The following is a 19,189-nucleotide window of genomic DNA, read 5'->3' on the forward strand; positions in this document are numbered from 1 at the left end:
AGTTTCGGGAAGAAAGAGAAAACGTTCTAGAAGAATATCCCTCAGGCAGCAACACAGAAAAGTACTCAGTAAAGAAATAAGGCTAGGAGTTCCTGTCGTGGTGTAGTGGAAACGAATCCAACTAGGAACCACAAGGTTACGGGTTCAATCCCTGGTCTCTCTCAGTGGGTTGAGGATCCGGCGTTGCCATGAGCTGTGGTGTGGGTCGCAGATGGGGCTTGGATTTGACATTGCTGTGGCTCTGGTTTAGGCCGGTGGCTACAGCTCTGATTAAACCCCTAGCCTGGGAACTTCCATTTACTGCGGGTGTGGCCCTAAAAAGACCAAAAAAAAAAAAAAAAAAAAAAAAGAGAAAAGAAAGAAGGCCAGCAAAGAAGAGAGAAGTGGGGACCTGGGAGGGAAAGAGACAGACAGGAGTGTAGGGAACAGCTGCTCTCAGCCCCTCCACATCGGCGCTCTCTCCTGCTTCCTGCCAGGGAGGCCATTCCCAGCAACACATGCGAGGCCTGAAATAGACATGTGGGGGCCTCGGTGGTACACTTTCACAGCCCAGCGCTAAGCACCACCCCCCATTCCTTGGACACAGAAGCTCCCTCTCCTCCCTGGGCCCTGTCCCTGCAGCCAAGACCCCTCCCCCAGCAGTGCCCAAGCCTCGCCCCTCTGTTCCTGCTAACTTTGTTTTATAAATAAACTATATAAATAGGCTCCTCTGATTCCTCGGAGCATGCAGCGTTTAAGGACTGGGGCACTGCTGCAAGCATAATTGTACTACCAAATCCATCAGCTGCCTAATTACCATTCATTTTGCATTTATTTCTGCTAATTAAAAAGAGAGAAACTCCTAACAACTTTTACGTAAATACTATATTTGTTCTATGTAAAGATGGGATGCTAATTTGCTGGTGATTAGCTGATTATCTAATTTTATAGCTGTCACACTGGCTGGCCCTGTCTCCCCTTCGCACCCCAGATGCCACTTGTGTCCCCCTGATCAGGTGTGGGAGGAAAGGGTCCAGAGAGGTCCACAGAAGTGATTAGAGGGTCTGTCGGAGGCCCAGGGGTCACCCGGAGCATCATATGGCACCGGGGTTCAGGGGGGCTGCAGTCTGACTGATAGAGTTGGGAGGAACCACTGGCTCATCCACTGTTTCTCTGTAGAGTGAGAAACTGAGGCTCAGAGAGGCCCGGCGTCCCCAAATCACACAGTAAAAAGACGGACCCCTGACCCAGGTGTCTGGGCGCCCCCTCCAGTGCTCCCTCTGTGGAGAGCCACTGTCAGGAGGAATTTTAAGGCTTTGCCTGCAGCTGGAGAAATACCTGGACCAAATTCCAGCCCCAGTGGAGGAAAGACAAAGTCTGGTCCCATGGCCCAAACCAAACCCTCTGTGTGCCAGCAAGTGGGACTCTATTCCCTCTCTCATCAACTGAGCAGGTGTGGGTTAATTCTTGGGCTCCCTGGCCGGCCTGGCTCTGCAGGGCCAGGAGGCAAGACCCTGGCTAACCCTCCCTCCACTCTCTCTTCCTGGACAGTCTGAAAACGGCCGGTTCTAGATATAAAGGGAGAATGGCATTGACTAGACCAGGTGTCGTCTGGGCTGCCGGGCAGGTCAGGGCCACGGTCAGCACTGCCCGTTGGAAATCCCCGAGGCCAGGGTTCCGGTCCTGGCTGACACTTTCTGGGGCCTCAGTCTCCTCTGTAGATTGGGAGGCTGCTGTGGTTTCCTCCCAGGGTTGCTGAAGGGATTCTGAGAGCCACATGCAAAACCTCTCAAAGGGGCGCTTGGTGTAGCTGGTGGGGAGCCTGACACCTGGCCCAGGGCCCCCCTAGGCCTCCCACCCACCGCCACGGTGTCTGTGCAAGGTGACCCGCTGCCACCGCAGATCTCCCACTCATCTGCCCTTTTATCACTCTGCACACAATCGGGGGAAGCCTGGAAGGCCACAGGGGCACGGGCAGATGGAAAACAAAGAGAGAACAAAGACACTGCGCTGAGGAGACCAAAAGGCAGGGCACCTCCTCCCCCCACCAGCACCACCTGTCCCACCAGCGCCAGGCTTCGGCCACCCCAGGCCGTAGGCCACCCACCCGGCCCCTACAGAGACTAGCCCTAACCTCGCGTGGGGTCCCCACTTGCTGGGTGACCCTCAGGAAGTCACTCCCCTCCAAGCCGCCTTTTCTTATCTGTAAATGAGGTCACCGCTTGCCCTGTGACCTCCAGCAGACCCTGCCCCTCCGACCCCTCCAGTCTCTTTGGGGCTGGCCAATCCATCTCTAGGGCACCGTCCTAGGCCCAGAAGGTCAAGTTGGGTGCCCGGTCCTGCCCACAGAGAAGACCCCAGGGTGCCAGGGGCCAAGTGAGGCACCTGTTCACATCTGAGATCTGGGCGCTGGGTGGAAGCATTTGTGTGGAATGATTGAACTCTTTAATCAGAAAGGGCTTAACTGTCAGCTCTTTGATTGCTGCTGCTGTTAGAGCCTCTGAAGGAGCCTGAGGCCCCCCCCAGAGCAGAAGCAGAGAGGAGTGCTTGAGGGCTTCTAAGAGCCCCGAGGCCCGACTATCTGGGTTCGTACCCTAGCTGTGTGACCTTGGGCTGCTTTCTTAACCTTTCTGTGTCTGGGTGCGCATGTGTTAAAATAGGTATAGTACCTACCTCACAGGTTGTGTTGAGATGGATGAAATGACTTAACTTGCCAAAAGGATGTACTAGGACGTACCAGATGAAGGTCCATGAATATTGGACGTTACTGTTATCATCAGTTTCATCACTATTATTCTTTCAAGGTGGACTTATTGGGAAGCTCACGTAGCTTCTGCCTCCAGACCTCCTCACTCCTGCACCACTTGGGTGAAGGCAGGGGTTTTGCTGGCAGCTGGGGAGGGGGTGGCACATTGCCCTCAGGAGCATTTCTGTGTAGCCATTTCTGGTAAATTGTTTAAAGGGGCCTGGCTTCCTAAGGCTCTAGGAATTTGTTATTTCTTTCCTCATTCTAAATACGTATTTGTAAATGTATATATATATTTCTAAATACGACCTCCAAAATAGTATAAGCTTCAGGTCCTACAAACCTGGACCTGCTTATCCTGTTACCTTGACTGGATTTCTGGGGCCTGGCCCTGTGCTGCCCACCTCATGGCCTCCCAGGGGGATGGCAGAAGCCTCGGGGCTGGAGGAAGCTAACTTCTTGCACTATAGACAACCATGTATGTGCAGGCTCGGCCCTGAGCACCCCAGACTGCATCTATACCCCACCCTCCAGGTCAAGGGAGCCCTGGGGAGAGTTGGCAAGGAGAATAGGCCCTTCCCCTGAAGGAGACCCCAATGTGCAGGGCACCGAGCTCTGTGCCCAGGGGCCTGAGGGCTCCTGCACTGCAGGCTGGAGCCCTAACCCCTACCTCCCCTGCCTCCTTACCCTGTGTGGGCAGCTGGGCAGTCACAAGGGGTGGTTGGGGCTGTGGGAAGCAGGTTGCTGAGCTGGAACAGTTGCCCTACAGGCTGTCTTGTCACTGGTACGGCTGGCTGTGTGCCAAGCCCCGGGCTTAGTGTCAGGTAGGTGGAGACCCAGGATGTCCCCTGCCGTCTAAGAGTGCCTGATGTAGCTGGAACCACAAGCTTTGCACCTGGAGGGCTAAAGAATGAGCAGTGTTGGGTGGTATTAGACCCTGTGTCATCAGGCATCTCAGAGAGGAGTCGAGAGAGCCCAGCAGTCATGAGGACTGGACACTCGGGGGTGGGGGGGCAGGGTCGGGGGGGTTCCTGGAGGGTGGGAGGCCCCCAGAGGAGTGGGCGCCATGGGCCCTGGCGCCTCCACCAGCAGCAGGGCCTCTCGGCCCAGGCTCTGACAGGGACATTTATAACTCACAGCTGTGCGGTCCTGGGCCCAACTGACTGTGGTAAACCGATCAGGCTTCAGGAAGTCGCGTCCTGAGGCCACTCCCCACCCCGACCCCACACTCTCCTTCACCTCCTGACACCCACATCCTGTTCTGGATGGGAGGGGCAGGCAGCTGGGGCAGGGAGCCAGGGGCCCAGCCAGGGTCTCCAACCTGTGGGCAGAGCTGGAGGGGACAGAGAAGCACAGTGAGGCCCGAGAGCTGTGCAGGGGGGCCTCCAGGATCAGCAAGGTCTCCCCCTCAAGGCTCATACAGGGAGAGCCAGGCCCAGAGGGTGCCAGGGGCCACTCAAGAGCCCACAGTTGCAGGGAACGAAGAGCTCAGGCTGTGGGACTCAGGGCTGTGTTCTGTGCTTCCATGTCTAACCAGAGAGGGGATTAAGCTTCAAGCCCCTGCTGACCAGCTCCAGCCTGGGGCAGCCTGATGAAAGGGGTTGGAGGTGAACCAGAAGCTTCAGAGGATGCTGGGGAAAGTGCCATCTTGGACCCCAGGGCTCTGCATGGCCTGTAGCCCACAGCTAGAATTTTATGTCTATCCCGAGACCAAATTCTTCACAAGGCCTGTACCCGTCCACCTAGATTTTCACAGCAAAATTCACGTTCAGGGAAGGGACTGGTCTTAGCCAGTGCTAGGAAGAAAGGACAATACAAAGAGCTTCCAGCATGCCATGATTTTGACCCCCTTATCTCTCCTGGCCTTAGTTGCTAACTGATTCTTGGGATCCATTGGCCAGCTCCCCCTCCCCCATGCCTCTTTCTCCTTCCATACAAGGATGATAAACCACAGTGAGTTTGCCAAAACGTGGCCCATGTTTGGTAACCTGTGACACGCCTCCAAAATTAGTACCCAAAAGAATATATATGTTTGTTTCATTACTCATATACTTACTAAGGTGTATTTGAAATATATAACTAGCCTATCAAACCAGTGATTCCACAGATGTGATCTCTTTGGACAAGGCCAGATTTTTTTTAGAGCTTAAAAAAAAGTGAGTTAGTAGTTCCCGTCATGGCTCAGTGGTTAATGAATCTGACTAGCATCCATGAGGATGCAGGTTCAATTCCTGGCCTCGCTCAGTGGGTTAAGGATCCGGTGTTGCTGTGAGCTGTGGTGTAGGTCGCAGGCATGGCTCGGATCCTGCGTTGCTGTGGCTGTGGTGTAGGCTGGCGGCTACAGCTCTGATTAGACCCCTAGACTGGGAATCTCCATATGCCATGGGTGCAGCCCTAAAAAAGACAAAAAAAAAAAAGTGAGTTAAAGTAGAGGCAAATATTAAGTCATCATACAGACAGGACTCCGCTCAGACCAAGAATCCTGAAGGGCATAGGAGAAGGCCTGAAGCTTGGGGAACACCACAGGTCTTCTCTGCTTTAAACTCTGTTCCTGGGCCTCCTCCAGAACCCTGGGCCTAAGGGTTTGGGTTCTTTTCTTTTTGTCCTTTTAGGGCCACATCCATGGCATCTGGAAATTCCCAGGCTGGGTATCGAATTGGGGCTACAGCTGCCAGCCTGCGCCACAGCCACAGCACCACCAGATCCGAGCCACATCTGCCACCTACACCCCAGCTCATGGCAACGCCGGATCCTTAACCCACTGAGTGAGGCCAGGGATTGAACCTGCATCATCAAGGATCCTAGTCAGATTCATTTCCACTGAGCCACGACGGGAACTCCTAGGCCTCGGTTTTAAGCAGAACCGTCCAGCCCTGCTGGCAGGAGGGGATGAGGAGGGAGCGAGCTGGTTTTCCAAGGAGGTGTACACACATAAAATGACTCCAAGTGTTGGTCAGGGATCTGGTGAACAATTCATAATGAGGAAAGAATTCAGGCAGGGGTCAGAGAGTGGCTTTGGAAGTGGCTGCCGGCCGGCACTGTGAGATAATTCCCCGAAGCCAGGCACGGCGCAGAGAGGAGAACACTGCGAGGGCTTAGAGGCCTGGCTAAAAATACCCCCGACAGCTTCTCCCTGTCACCCTGCCTGGGCTGCAGAGGAAGGCCCTGGCTTTCTGCCTTTCTCACCAGGAAGAAAAAGACAACAACACAAAGCCCCTGAGCCCCAGAAGAAACAAAACTTACATAGATTTCAATTTTTTTTTAAGAATCCCACAAGGAGGAGTTGGCTTGCTGGTTGGAGCACCGCAGGGTGGGAAAGACAGTGGCTCTGATAATTCAGGCATCCCGGGGCATGCTTAAGTGGCCCGAGAGGCCACCAAGATTAGCCTGCCAGTGGGGACAGAGGTGGGAGGGACTGGACGGCTGCCTGCGACCCTGGCCACTCACACATGTCCTGTCTCTCTCCCTGTGTACCCAGGACGAGGAGGAGGAGGCCTGTTGGCACCAGACCAATGCTGCGAGGTGTGTGAGGATTAGAACCGCTCCATCCCTCAGCTGCCAGACCTGGAAAGGTAACACCAGACCCCCTGATGACCTGGCCACACTGCCACCTTCACCTGAAACCTGGCTCCGGTTGAGATGGGGTGGGGCCAGAGCCCAGGGTCATCAGCCTTTACGCCAGCCCGGGGCTTCAGGGCTTCTCTGTAATGCCTTGGGAGTCCGGCACAAAATGCTTCTGAGCTTCAGTTTGTCCATCTCTATTATGGGTCCTCCACTTCTCCAAATTCTCGAGGATTCTGTGAATCACTTGGGCTTCATTGTTATTTGGAGTTAAGCCATCTTTGCAGCTTGGCTCAGTTTGAACTCTGGTGCCATGACCACGGGTCCTGGCCCTTTTGGGGGGAGCATTGAGGCCACAGGGCCCAACTGGGCTTGAGAAGAGAGGATTTTTTAAGGTCAGCCTGGCAGGTATGTCTCACTGGAGATGTGGCTGTGGTCTCCTTTGTGGCAGGATTTAAAACTCCAAAGTGATCTCTTGGGCAGCTCTGGACAAGAATTATTATCTGCCTTTTTAGACCGTGACACCAAGGCCCAAGGAAGTCAGTGGACCTGCCCAGGGGGGTATCCCACAGCAAGCTCTTGCCACACCAGAGCAGCTCAGCTTTACCCTATTTGCCATATCGGCCTCTATTCTTTTACTACACTGAACTGGTTGGCCAGAGAAGTCTGGCTTTTGAGCCCAATAAACCACCAGTCTTCATTGTGTGCCAATGGCGGGGTGCATCCATCCACCCATCATCCATCCACTCACCTCTCCATTTGTACAGCCTCACACCCAACCACCCTGCTGTCTAGCCATCTTCCCACCCATCCACCATCCACCAGCCTCCCATCCAGCCTTCCTTCCATTCACTCATCCATCCATCCATTTACTCATCTCTTTATCCACCCAGTCTTCCACCCATCATTTACTCATTAATTCATACATCAAACACACACTGACTCTTAGACCAGGCCAGCCTTGCACTCAGGGCTGGGTTTTGAAGGTGGATCAGATCCAGTCCTGCCCTGAAGATGGTATGATCTCAGAGCCAGGCTCAATTCCATATGTTCAATGCTCAAGACTCGGGTAGTGTCTGAGACTGCATGGGGAAAGGGGGAAGGCCCACAGGCTGGTCCTGCAGGCAGCATTCAGAGAGTGCTTCGTAGAGGAGGTGGCCTTGTTCTCATATTCATACCCCAATTGTTCACTCAGAAAGTGTCCGTGCTAGGAATTGCTTGATGTTTTGGAAACATAGCAGGGAATAAAACTGACAAAACTTCCTTTCCTCATGGCACTTACAGTCTCATGAGGAGACACGGACCATAAATACCTGAAACGTGATGTATCGTGCCAGATGATGCGAAGTTTTAAGAAGGGAGGTTAGCTGAGTAAAGAAATGGAGATTACAGGGTGAGGTGTTCTTTGACAAAGTATGGTCGAGGAAAGCCTCAGACAAGGTGACATTTGAACAGAGACATGATTGCAAAGAAGGGGTGAGCTGGGGTGCACTTTTCACATTCAAGAAGGTAGCAGGGAGGGTCATGTGGCAGGAGGGAAGTGAGGGGTAGGAAGGGAATTCAGAGAGACCCTGAGGGATCCGCTCATGTCAGCAGATGGAGTAGAGCAGGGAGATGGCTGAGGAGCTGTTGGCCACATCCAGATGGAGGAGGCAGTGGCTTGGACAAGAAATGCAGGGAAACGCATCAGTCTGACCGTATCTCAGAGACCTTGCAGGCAGGCTTGTGGGTGGATTAGAAGTGGAGGATGAGAGAAGAGGGGACGGTCCTGGAAGGCTCTTTTTGGGTTTGGGACAGGAGCCCCCTAGGAGAACCAAGGTGGCTGTTTCACTCAGCCAGGAATGAGAGCAGGGAGGGCTGAGCGAAGCTGAAGAGATGTGTTTTAGACATGCTAAGTTGGAGATGCCTTTGAGACATCCAAGTGGAAAGGTTGAGAAGGCAGTTGGATATATGAGTCTGGGAGACAGAGAGAGGTCCCGACTGCAGATATAAATGTGGGAGCTGTCGTGTACAGATGGTGTTGCAAGCCATGGGGCTGATGAGGTCATCTTGGGAGTGAGTGCAGATAGAGCGGATCAGAAGCCTGCGTCTGAGTCACGGGGCATCCAGCCCTTAGAGGGAGGGAGGATGGGGCGGAGGCAGTAAAGGAGATGGAGAAGGTACAGCTGAGGAGGGAGGAGGAGAACTGAGGGAACAGGCTCTTCATGGATCAGGAAGATTTTGCTGGCAAATCAGGGAAAGGATACTCCAGGTAGAGGGAACAGCATAACAAAGGCTCAGAGACCTCAGTAAAGGAGCCTTATTTGGAGACGGTTGGTGGAGATGGAGGGGGGACCAGAACAGCTCCCAGCTCTTCACCTGTGGCCTCGGAGAAGCCAGTACCCATGGATATCTGGCTGGGCTCTGGGTAAGCCCATATCCAGGGACCCTCCCTTGTCACTGAGTCCTGCACTCCTTGGTCTCAGCTAAGCCTCTTGCCCTATGTCTGCATACTTTGCACTTTCTTTTAAGAAATTTTGCCTGCCTCTCCTGACCTCCCACCACCCCCTTGGGGCCCCTGGGCCCAGGAGACCTCCCCCTTGCCTGGAGCACTTGTCTGAAAAGAGGGGGCTGGAGGCGACAGCTCATGAACTGTCTGCAGGGGGAAGGAAACCCATCAGCCTCCTACTGAATCTCTAAGCACTGCCTGGATCCTCTATCTTAAAAGAAACTGTAGAAACTTCCTGGGCTAGGAGCATGTGTCAGAGCTGCCTACTCACCGTTAGAGCAGAGCAGCTCACTGCCTCTGGTGGGCAAGTGTGTACGTGTTCGGGTGAGGAAGCATCCGCCTTTATGCATCTGTGATGTTTCACACTCTGCACTCAGCTCTCAGTAGAGAGAATGGTCACCGGCTCGGTCAGGGAAGGCTGCAGAGAGGAGCCGCTGCCCAGAGCCTGGGCAGGGGCTCAGCAGGGCCTCGGAGGCAGGATGGGAGGTGCCAGGGGAGTGGGGAGTGGCCAGCCAGTGGGCTATAGGGGGCTAGCCCAGCCCCTCTGCCCCTCTGCCCCTCTGCAGTGAACACAGCCTAATGCACTTGGGATGTGACAAAGGCCCAGGAGACTTCTCCATATTGCGTTTGGGGTGGAACCAGGCAGGGACTTGGTGATGCCTCCCCGCCCCCCCCCGCCGCCGCCAGTCCCTTGGGGAGATATGTCTCTGACTGCATATCAGGGACTGGGGGAGCCACAGGAAACCTCTCTGATGATGCATGGCTCAGCCTACATGGCAGGCGGGTGGCAGGAGGCTTGGGTAATCTAATTAGTGTGCCAGGCGGATGGGACAAGTAATCCCGTGCCTTTAGACTCACTTTTCTTTAAGCCTGCCCCCACTCAATCTCTCCCTAAATCCTTCCACGGCCCGGGTGACAACATCAAGCGGGAGTAGACTTATCTCCATTGAATGGATGGGTAAACCAGGACCCAAGAGGAAGTTGGCACAAGGCCACAGCTACTAAGTGGCAGGGTGGAACCCTGAGCAGGGTCCATCTGCACCCCAAGCCCACACTGTTACTGCTGCCTTCTACCATCTCCCAGGCTCTCCTAGAATAGCCGCACCTACAGGCACCTTCATGTACACCACCTCTCCAGAGTCCTCATTTTGTAAATGAGGAAACGGAAGCCCAGAGAAGGTAAGACACTTGTCCAGCACCACACAGCAAGTCAAGGGAAGAGCCCATAGCAGAATCTGATCTGGCCCACTGTGTCCACCCACCCCCACACCCCATTCGCTGGCCCAGGGATCCCATCCTGGACCCTGCCCACTTCCTCTTGGAATATCCACTGCCTTCTGTTCTCCAGCAGCCTTTGGCAGTCTCTCGGGTTGAAGGCACCAAGTTCCACATCAGAAAGCTCCATTGTGCCTATTGTTTAAATATAGATTACTAATGAAATGCCTTTTCATTGCCTTCCCAGTGAATAGTTTCGTGTAAAGTTAATTTGCAGTGTTATGTAAATTCTGTTTAACTTCAATCAAGTTTCTAATTATGTTTTTACCGCGGTAATTCCCATTTGATTTGTCATCTCCTGTTAGGTATTTAATGTTCAGGGTGGGCGGGTTTGCTTGCCCTCCGTCTCTCGGTTTTCCGAGGCCCGCTCCCTCCCTGACCCCTGTCTGCCTCCCTGTCTGTCTTCCTCTGCTCCTGCTTCCTTCATCCCCGGCTCCTTCCCTGTGGACTGTTCCCACCTCCTCTCCTTACTCCTTCCCTTCTTCTTCGTGCAGCTATTCCTTCTTCCTCTCCTGTTTCCCTCTGCTCTTTCTAGCTTTGTGTCTCCCCTCCTCTGCTTCCCTCCTCCCTCCCTCCCATCTTCTTTCTTGCGGTCACTCCCCCATCTTCCTTCTCTTTCCATTTCTCCATCACTCCTTCTTTCTCTTTTGCTCTTCCTCTCTCTCTGTTGTTCCTTGCCTTTCTTCCTCCACCCTCTCTCACCCCCAACCCAGCCCTCTCTTGCTCTGTCTCTCATTGTCTGGACCCCATGTCTCTCCTTCCCCACCGTTTCTCCTCTCTCACCCCTCCACCGCCTTCCTCTCACCCTGTAGACCTTCACTGATGCCACATGTTAAGGCAGCTTCCATGGGTGCCCGGGACAGACAGGATGAGAGGTGGGCTGGCTCCGGGAGCATCCCTCCGGAACCCAGGACCTGGCCCTGGGAAACCTTGTCAAGGATGCTGTGGAGGACAGGCCTGGCCCGAGGCTGGGGGCCCAGGCCCTGGTACAATGGGAACTGCTTAAGGGCATGGGTGCTAGAAGTGAACTCTCAGGGTGCAGATCCTGACCGGCCCCTTACTAATGATGTGACTTTCTGGTTGCTAGTCCCTCCTCTGTAAAATGGGGTGACATTACCTACCTTGTAGGGTTGTGAGGATTCAGCGGGATGGTATTTGAAAAAGGGTTTAGCAAGGGGTCTGGCAGGAATTGGCTTTCATTTGAGAACGCTTGGCCACACCTTTCATATCTCTGTGGCCTTCCTGAGGTGCCTCTGTAGCAGGTGTCTGTGCCACTGGGGCGGTGGCGGTCAGGCCTGAGGCCAGGCCAGGGTGGGTACCAGCCACAGACCCTCACAGAGCTGGTGGCCACCCCCCCTCCCCCAGAATCCCTGTCTCAGCCCTGCCTGTCAAGAGATGGGGCCTCCTTCTTCTCCTTTAGACGGCTCATCTCAGGGCTGTGAAGATGAACAGACCTGCCTTCTGGGAAAGATCTGAGGCCCAGACCCCCAAAGCTGGAAGAGGCCTCGGGACCCTGGCCCCCAGACCTTTCCCAAACCACAAACCAAAGGCAGAGCTGCTGTACCAGGTTGGACTAAACACCCCTCTCCTCCCCTTTCTCCCACCCTGGATGCCCCCCGGGGCCAGGCCATGGACTCAGGCTGCAAAAATCACTGCTCTGGGTACCAGGTCCTGACAGGCCTTTGGCTGACTCCCTGGAAGACTCCCCTCGGAGCCCCAGCTCCCCTGCTGCCCACGTCCAGCCCTGGGCTTTGGGATTCTCCCTGCCGTCAGCGTCAGCATCAGCATCAGCGTCAGCGGCTGGGCGGCCACGGTTTCCCAGCAGGCATCTGCCCTCTGGGTGGGGAGGGCGGAAGGAAAACACCAGATCAGGCCAGGGCTGAGGGCTGGCGCATGCTCCTCCCCCTCCTTCTCCCCTCCTCCCCCTCCCCCTGCGCTCTTCCCATCCACATGGCCCTGACGCGGCCAGGAGGCAGAAAACAAGTGTTTGGAGAAGGCATTCTTCTGGGTGAAGAAAGGCAGGCCTGGTCACTTGTCCTTCAGACACATGGAAACCTGAGCCTGCTGGGCCGCATGACCACCTGACCCTGGCCGTGTGTGTGTGTGTGTGTGTGTGTGTCTCCCTGGTCCAGGAAACCTTAGCCAGTCACGTGGCTGCTTTCCCTGTTTGTCTAAGTAAGCAGTTCAGGCCGGCTGCAGCCAGGAGGCTGAGACAGGGAGCCAGGGGAGGGGGCCGCACTGGTGGGGGATGGGAGTGGACATAAGGATCTCTGGGGACAGAGGGCAGCCCTGTGCTGGGTCCTGGAGTTCTTGGGCCTCTGGATTTGGTGGGGGGAGGCCTGGCCTGAGGAAGGGCCCTGCTTCTGACCGCACCCCCCCATACACACTCCCCAGACCTCCCCCAACTCCATCTGTCAAGAAAAGGTATTGGGTTTACTAACTACAGAGAACACATCCAGCCTAAAATGCATCCTCTGTCCAGAGGCAGCTCAAAAAGGCCGAGCCCTGGCCAGAGAGGGATGCACGTGGAAGCAGCCACTGCCTCTGGTGTCCCCTGCTGTGTGCTGCTGAGTCCTGGCCCCTCAGCAGGAGAGCCCAGATCAGCCCATCGTCATCGTGCATCCAGCAGGCCACTGATTAATCCGTCAGAGAGGTATTAGCACCCATTGTGTGCCAGGACCTGGGCTGGGCAAAGGGTTAGGGTTGTCAGCACACGGGTCTTCTAGAACTTCTGTGGATCTCACACCTGTGACTTATTTTCCTCCTGTTGGATAGGCAGGATCACCTTCGTTGCAAAGACCGTGTGGCAGCCGTGTCCCACCCCACTGCCATTCCAGGAGAATGAAACCTCTGTGTTAGGAAGGGGATGCCAGAGAAGGTGAGGGGCATCACTGAGTCCCTCATGGACCAAGTAGTTGATACAAGAGTCCCTGTCCTCCAGGGAGGTGGGATGGAGCTGGGCTTCCAGAGCAGATGTGGGCAGAGTGCAGACACCCTGAGCCCGGACATCTGGGGGCCTTCTCTGAGACAGCTGAGGCAGCGGAGCCCTGGAACACAGCTCAGGGCCTCCCTCACCCTTTCTCCATGTTTACCCGGTCTGCACTTTATAACCAGAGAGGGCCTGGCAGAGGAGGAGGGCTCTGGTAGCCTTTGGGGACCACAGTTCTGAGAACCTGCCTGAGTTCAAATGTCTGTTTGTCTGTCCCCCTCCCTCCCCGCTACTTTCTCTCTCTCTCTCTCTCTCTCTCTCTCTCTCTCTCTCTCTCTCTCTCGTTCCTTTGACAAACATTTCCTGGCAACCAAGTCAAGTCTGTGCCAGTCTGTGCTTAAGTAAAAAGCACATCCCTGGCCCTGGAGATTCTCACTGCTAAGCTGGCATCTCAGGGTGGGCCGGGGGTCCGACCTGAGCTGAGGCCCAGGGAGAGGCAGCCACTGCGTGGGGATGAGGGTGCAACCGACCCCACAGGCTGCCCTGGGTTCTGGGGAGGCTTAGGTGTACTTTCCCTGGATGGGCCAAGGCCAATTCCACCAGGTGCTTGGGATGAGGGGCACAGAGAACTGGCATTGGGGCCGCACAGAGCCTGGTTGGACCTTGTCTCTGTTGTGAGAGGACTTAAGGGTGTTCAGCCTGGAGCTCAGGAGCTCAAGGCCATTCTGATAACAGCTGGAAAACTCCTATCCAGCTAAGGAACGGAAGTGGGGTGACCAGTGGTTGAGCCAGTGACGCAGGCCAGGCATCCTGCCACCCACGGCTGAATGTGAATTCTGGGCAGGGATGATTTTAAAGTCTGTGTGTGCCCAACCTCATTTGCATGCATCCAGGGTTGGGAGGCTCACTACTGTGCCGTGGCCATCTTAGTAACTCTTGCTGGTAACTCATGCCCTGGCCACACAGCAGGCTGAAGTCTGGCTTCTGTTTTCCATCCTGCTCACGTTAGGCCCACAGACCTGAGGCTTTAGCCTCCTTGACCTAGTCCCTCCCAAGATTGGCTGCTTCCAGGTAGAGCATCAGGCTGGGCCCCCACAGAACCCTGTCAGGGCCTGTTTGATTGGACCAGTATAAACATGTCGTCACTGTCCTGTGCTGGACAGCCAAGGTGAGGCCAAGGTCAGTCCCTGCCTGAATGAGCAGTCCCACCTTCCCAGCACAGCAGGCCCTGGGGCTGCCCACGGAGCAAACAGGAGACCTGGATCCCAGTTCTGTCCCTGTCCCTGGGGTGATCTCAGGCAAGGCCCGGCCCCAGTTGGTCCAGACCGCCTCCCATTTGCACTCCTCCCTGACGCTGAGCTACAAGAGGCCTTTGTTCCTGGTGGGGCCGCAGCCTGGAGAAGTGCTGCACACTCTCTGGCCTGTTTGCTTGCTGAGTTGCCTGTTTGCCAAGCAGCCCTGAGAGACTGGGATGCTGTGGCCTCCCATAGTCTGTGTCCCAGGCTTAGGGCCTCTGTTCAAGCCTCTTCCCCCTCACTGGGCCAGGACACTAACTTCTCTACTCCCATGACATATCCACCTGCAGGCAGGTGAGGCCCCAGCTTCTGAGGCCCACGGAAATGGGTTGGGTTCACATGGAGCCCATGGGTGGCCCTGCAGCCCCTGGGCAGATGTCCCATCTCACCCAGACATCTGACACTTATAAGGATCCAGGCATTTAAAACTTGAGTGGGGGAATAAAGGCATCTTATTACCCTGGGTGCTGTGCCCATGGTTTGACATCACATTGTCCCTGACTTGGGGGCCGCCCTGCCCAGCTGAGATGCCACACCTTCTATGGAAAGTACCACACTGCCCCTCACCTTTGAACCCTGGGAAGTTCTGCCTCTGAGGCCTGAAATCTACCCCTCTTCAGTGCCTCCCTTTGTCCTGGTCCCTCCAGCCTGGCTCCTTGGAGGTGACACTGCCACTCTGCCGGGAGTGGAGGAAGATAGTGACCGATGCCCAGGGCGGGGCTGATTCCTGCAGCCCCTACTCAGCTGTGCCTAAGCTGTGAGCTCCTGGGAATAAAACCCAGGAGTGCTTTTGTCAAGGCCTCTTGCTGCAAAACAAAGAACTGAAGGCCTAGAGGTCAGGGGCCAAAGGCCGCCAAGCAGGGTGGGGCAGCCTTGCTTACTCCTGCCCCAGAAAAGTTTGGTGCTTCTGAGGAGGCCTCCTCGGGGGCCCTGCTCCCTCCTGGGCTGGGTGGGGCCTGTGGGACAGGAAGCCATAGCAGGCCAGGAGGATGGGACTCAGGGTGGCCTGGGCCTGAGCCAGGGATGAGGCGAAACCCAACTCTGGCCTGGCCCCAGGGCCACAGCCACACAGGTCACCCACCCAACAGGAAACCCTACCCGACACCCCCTTTGTCCCACCCCGTGTTTCCCGCGGGTGGCGCTTCTACTGTTTCCTGTAGGAGCTGCTGCCAGGAATCATGCCCTCTTGAGAAAGGAAGCTGGACCTCAGGCTCGGGGCTGCCCTGCCTCTGACCTGTTCTGACCCCCTCCCGGGACCTCCCGTTGGTGGAAGCTCTGGGCCCAGGCCCATCCCTCACCCACACAATGCTGGTGACTTATCTTCTCCTAGACAATCAGTCACCTTTAGGGACCTGGCAAGACAAACCTCACAGTGAGGCCAGGCCTGGAGCCTGGAGACCAGGGTTTTTATCTGGCATCCACCACTAGCTTGCTGGTGTATGTGGGCTAGTCACTCAGCCACTCTGGGCCTCATCTGTAGAAAGAAAGGGGAAAGGAGGAAGCCTTGCCCAGCTATGACATCCCATAGGACATCCCATAGGACAACTTATACCCTATAGGACAGCCAGCTTTGGGGTCCCAGCCCCTCACCCCCATGCATCTCACATCTCTCTGTATCCAACCCAGCGGGGCGCAGTGTCTATGATGCCCCCAAGCAAGGTAAGAGATGTGAGTAGTTGCCAGTTGTCCCCATGGGGGATGGGGATAGTGATGCTATCCCGGCCCCACTCTGGGTCATCCCACTGACAACACAGAGGCAAAGCTGGGTACCTCTGCCCAAGAGGGAGCCCGCCCTTCTCCCCTCTTCACAAGAGCTGAAAGGTGGAGTGTGCCAGGTCTCTCTGCCATGCTCAGGCAGGCAGGCCAGGTGGCAGCCTTGTGGACCAGAAGCCAGGAAGTGGGCAATCTGAGGGGCAGATTCTCCTGCCACTCTCCCGCCCCCCTCCTCTCTCCTGGTAGGTGCTCTGAGGCCTTCAGTTTTCCTTTGGCCGTGACGTTGAACTTACAGTGCAGGGAGGAACAGAGCAATGATACTAAGCACTCCAAACCCTCCTAAGCCCTTCTGTAGCACTCTGTGGGGATGCTGCTCCGATCGTGACCTACAGGAATTCACATTCACCATGACAGCATCTCTGTGAGGTCACTTTTCCATTATCCCCATTTCCAGAGGAAGAAACTGAGGCACAGACAGGTGAATCAGTCAGCCCAGGGTGGTTATGCAGGCATTGAACCAAAGAGCTGGCCCCTGAGTCTATGCTCTTGGCCACAGAGCTGCACAGCTTCTCATCACCCACCTCCCCAGCCTGGGGGCCCCAGCCTAAGCCCAGCTCAGTGTCAACAGGGGTCGCAGCGTTTTCCCAAAAGAGGGCAAAAGGAGGATCAAGATGCCAAGGTTAGCAGACCCAAGTCACCTTGACATTGGATAAGCTAACAGAGCCGGAGCCACCCTGAGCTCATGGATGAGCTGAAAGCTTATCAGCACCGGAGAAGACCGTAGGTCCAAGCAACCCAAGGCCCTGCCTTTATGGTGACAGCTCAGCCTCCAGTGGCCTTGGACACATTGCCGCTCTGAGCCTCAGCCTCTGCATCTGTCAAATGGGCCTTTCAGAGCCAGTGGCATAAGGAGCTATGAGGAGTTGTTGAGATATTGTGAACCCAGTATCTGATTCCTGTGGCCCCTTGATGGCAGTGTGAATTTCCTTCCCAGGGCATCAGGCCACAGGGACGGGGACATTCCTGGCAGCAGGATTAGGGTAGGCGAGGTACAGAGGTGGGAGCTGACACATTACAGATCAGAGGCAGGCTGGGGCTTTGAACATGAGGCTGAAGAATTAGTGCCAACCTCGTAGACAATGGGGAGTCACGGAAGATTCTTGGCCGGTGGGGGGGTGTAATGCCTTCTCGGGCATTCGTGAAATAAACGGGTAGCAGGAAAACCTAATATGCTTTGCCAGGTGTGGGGCCCTGATGCAAAGGGTGTCACGTGGCTAAGAAAGTTGGCCCTGGTGGGTGTCAGCGCCAGCTTTCCTCCTGTCCACAGGGTGCTTGGTCCACAGGGTGCTGGCCAGCACAGGCTGGGAGTGTGCAGGGCACTGCAGGGAGGGGCAGGGCTAATTAATGCCTCTTCCTCTGCGTGTAGAGTCCCCCCTTCTCGGGTCGTCTGGGCTTCCCACCCAGCCCTGGGTGGGGCGCCACCGCTCCTTCCTCCCTCTGTGGCTCTCTGGTCCTAAATGGGAGGGGACTCCAGAGGGTGCAACAGGCTGTGGAGTGTAAGCCAGGGTGGGGACGCTGGCGGTGGGTGGAGTCACGGGATGGGTGGCCATGAGTCAGGAATTGCTGGGCCTGTGTGTCATCTGGCTGCGTGCTGCTCTGGCTTCCCCGCATCTGTCTGCCTCATCTCTCCCACCCACGGCTGCGCCTGTGGGCTGCTCTGCTGAGGCCACAGGGCTCTGTTTCCAAGAGCTCCAGGCCCACGAAGGAGCAGTCATGGGAGCTGGGCTCCGGGTCCCAAGCTCCCCTGACACGCAGGGTGACTTTGAACATGCCTGCCCTCCCTAAGCCACGGTTTCCCCGACTGCAGAGTGAAGGTGAGGCTGGCCGGGATTCCCAGCTCCTGCCGAAAGCGAGATCCAGGGCAGCTTTGAAAGGCAGCACACCCCAGACCAGTTAAATCCCTGGGGCAGGGCCTGGAGCCTGGGCAGGAACCTCTGGTCTGGATGGGCCTCTTGACACGTGATCTCTCCCCACTCTCCACAGCCCCCAGGCAGCATTGTGGACCAGCATATGGATTCTGGAGTCCAGGGCCTGCACTGAATCTAACTTTGCCACTTTCTAACACTGTGGGCAAGTGACTTCATGTCTTGGAACCGCAGTTTCCTCATCTGTGAAATGGGGATGATGTTACCACTTTATAGGATTGCTGTGGGGACTATTGGGTTAACCGGCATAGACAGCCTCTGTTAGAGCCGGGCCTAGGATGGCTGTGGTGAGCACTGTGCAAGTGTCAGCTGCTCTGTTCTCTGATCTAAATCTGTTTTCACACCACCCCTCCCATAACTGCTCATCCATCCATCCAGCAAACATTCTGGGGGCAAACCCTGTCCTGGCTGCTATGGGCAACAAGACAACACTCATTGTGGGGGCTGACCTTGCCCCCCTCTTTTTAGCCCATCCAGGGGTCCAGTCCCAGACAGCAGGTTCTCTCAGTCCCAAGGATTGATGGGCAGGTGGGGAGTGGCTCCCCCAAGAATCCCACCAAGTTGCTAGGCTGAGGGAGCCCTTCTTTCTGAAAGGACGCAGAGACCCCAGACTCACGGGAGAAGGAAGAGCATCCTAGGCTGGTCCTGACAGCCTCAGCTGGGAGGTACCTGGAGAGTCCTCAGTGCCTCCTGGTGAGGACCTGGGGATGCGCTCTGGGTGTGTGATGGCTCAGACCAGGCTGGGCACTGAGGCTGCCCAGGAAGTCAGGAGCAGTCAAGTAAGCAGTGTGTGGAACAGAATAGGGAACCTCACAGCCCATCGCAAGACCCGGCCCATCCTCCATCTCCTAGCAGCCTTCCAGCATCCTGGGACATTAGGCAGGCATTGTTCATCCCACTTTGCAGATGAAAGATGGAGGCTTCGAGGGGTCAGGAGGCACTTGCCCCGGTCAGGGAGGGTACATGCCAAAGATAGGTCTCGTGTCACCTCAGTGTTAACAAAATCCAGTGGGACCAGTCAAGCCCCCCTGGGTGGCTGCATTGGTGGAGCATCTTGGGGCAGACTGTGGATGCAGTTTGATGATTAATAGGCCCCCTTCTTCCCAGGCTTCCCAGCAGTGACCCTGCAGACCATCACTGGGTCACCCTTACAGGGATGGCTGGTGTCCCTGCAAACAGCAAGAGCTCCATGGCCTGGCTCCTCCAAGGACCAGGGGT

The 19,189-nt window shown here is 55.8% G+C and overlaps 1 protein-coding gene across 8 annotated transcripts in view; it reads left to right on the plus strand.

The window, feature by feature from the left end:
• The window catches only part of ZMIZ1 (zinc finger MIZ-type containing 1), a 192,538-nt gene that overhangs the window by 15,860 nt on the left and 157,489 nt on the right, over positions 1-19,189 (plus strand). For all 8 annotated transcript variants that reach the window (XM_084997405.1, XM_084997408.1, XM_013983374.3 and 5 more), the window contains exon 2: positions 6,204-6,297. The gene's annotated coding sequence lies outside the window, so the exon portion shown is untranslated. The remainder of the gene's footprint in view (positions 1-6,203; positions 6,298-19,189) is intronic.

Source organism: Sus scrofa, chromosome 14 (genome assembly GCF_054392235.1).
Source record: "Sus scrofa isolate SSC_HxYL_T2T_F1_AM1 chromosome 14, Sscrofa_HxYL_maternal_Yorkshire_Landrace_v2.0, whole genome shotgun sequence".
Classification (NCBI taxonomy): domain Eukaryota; kingdom Metazoa; phylum Chordata; class Mammalia; order Artiodactyla; family Suidae; genus Sus; species Sus scrofa.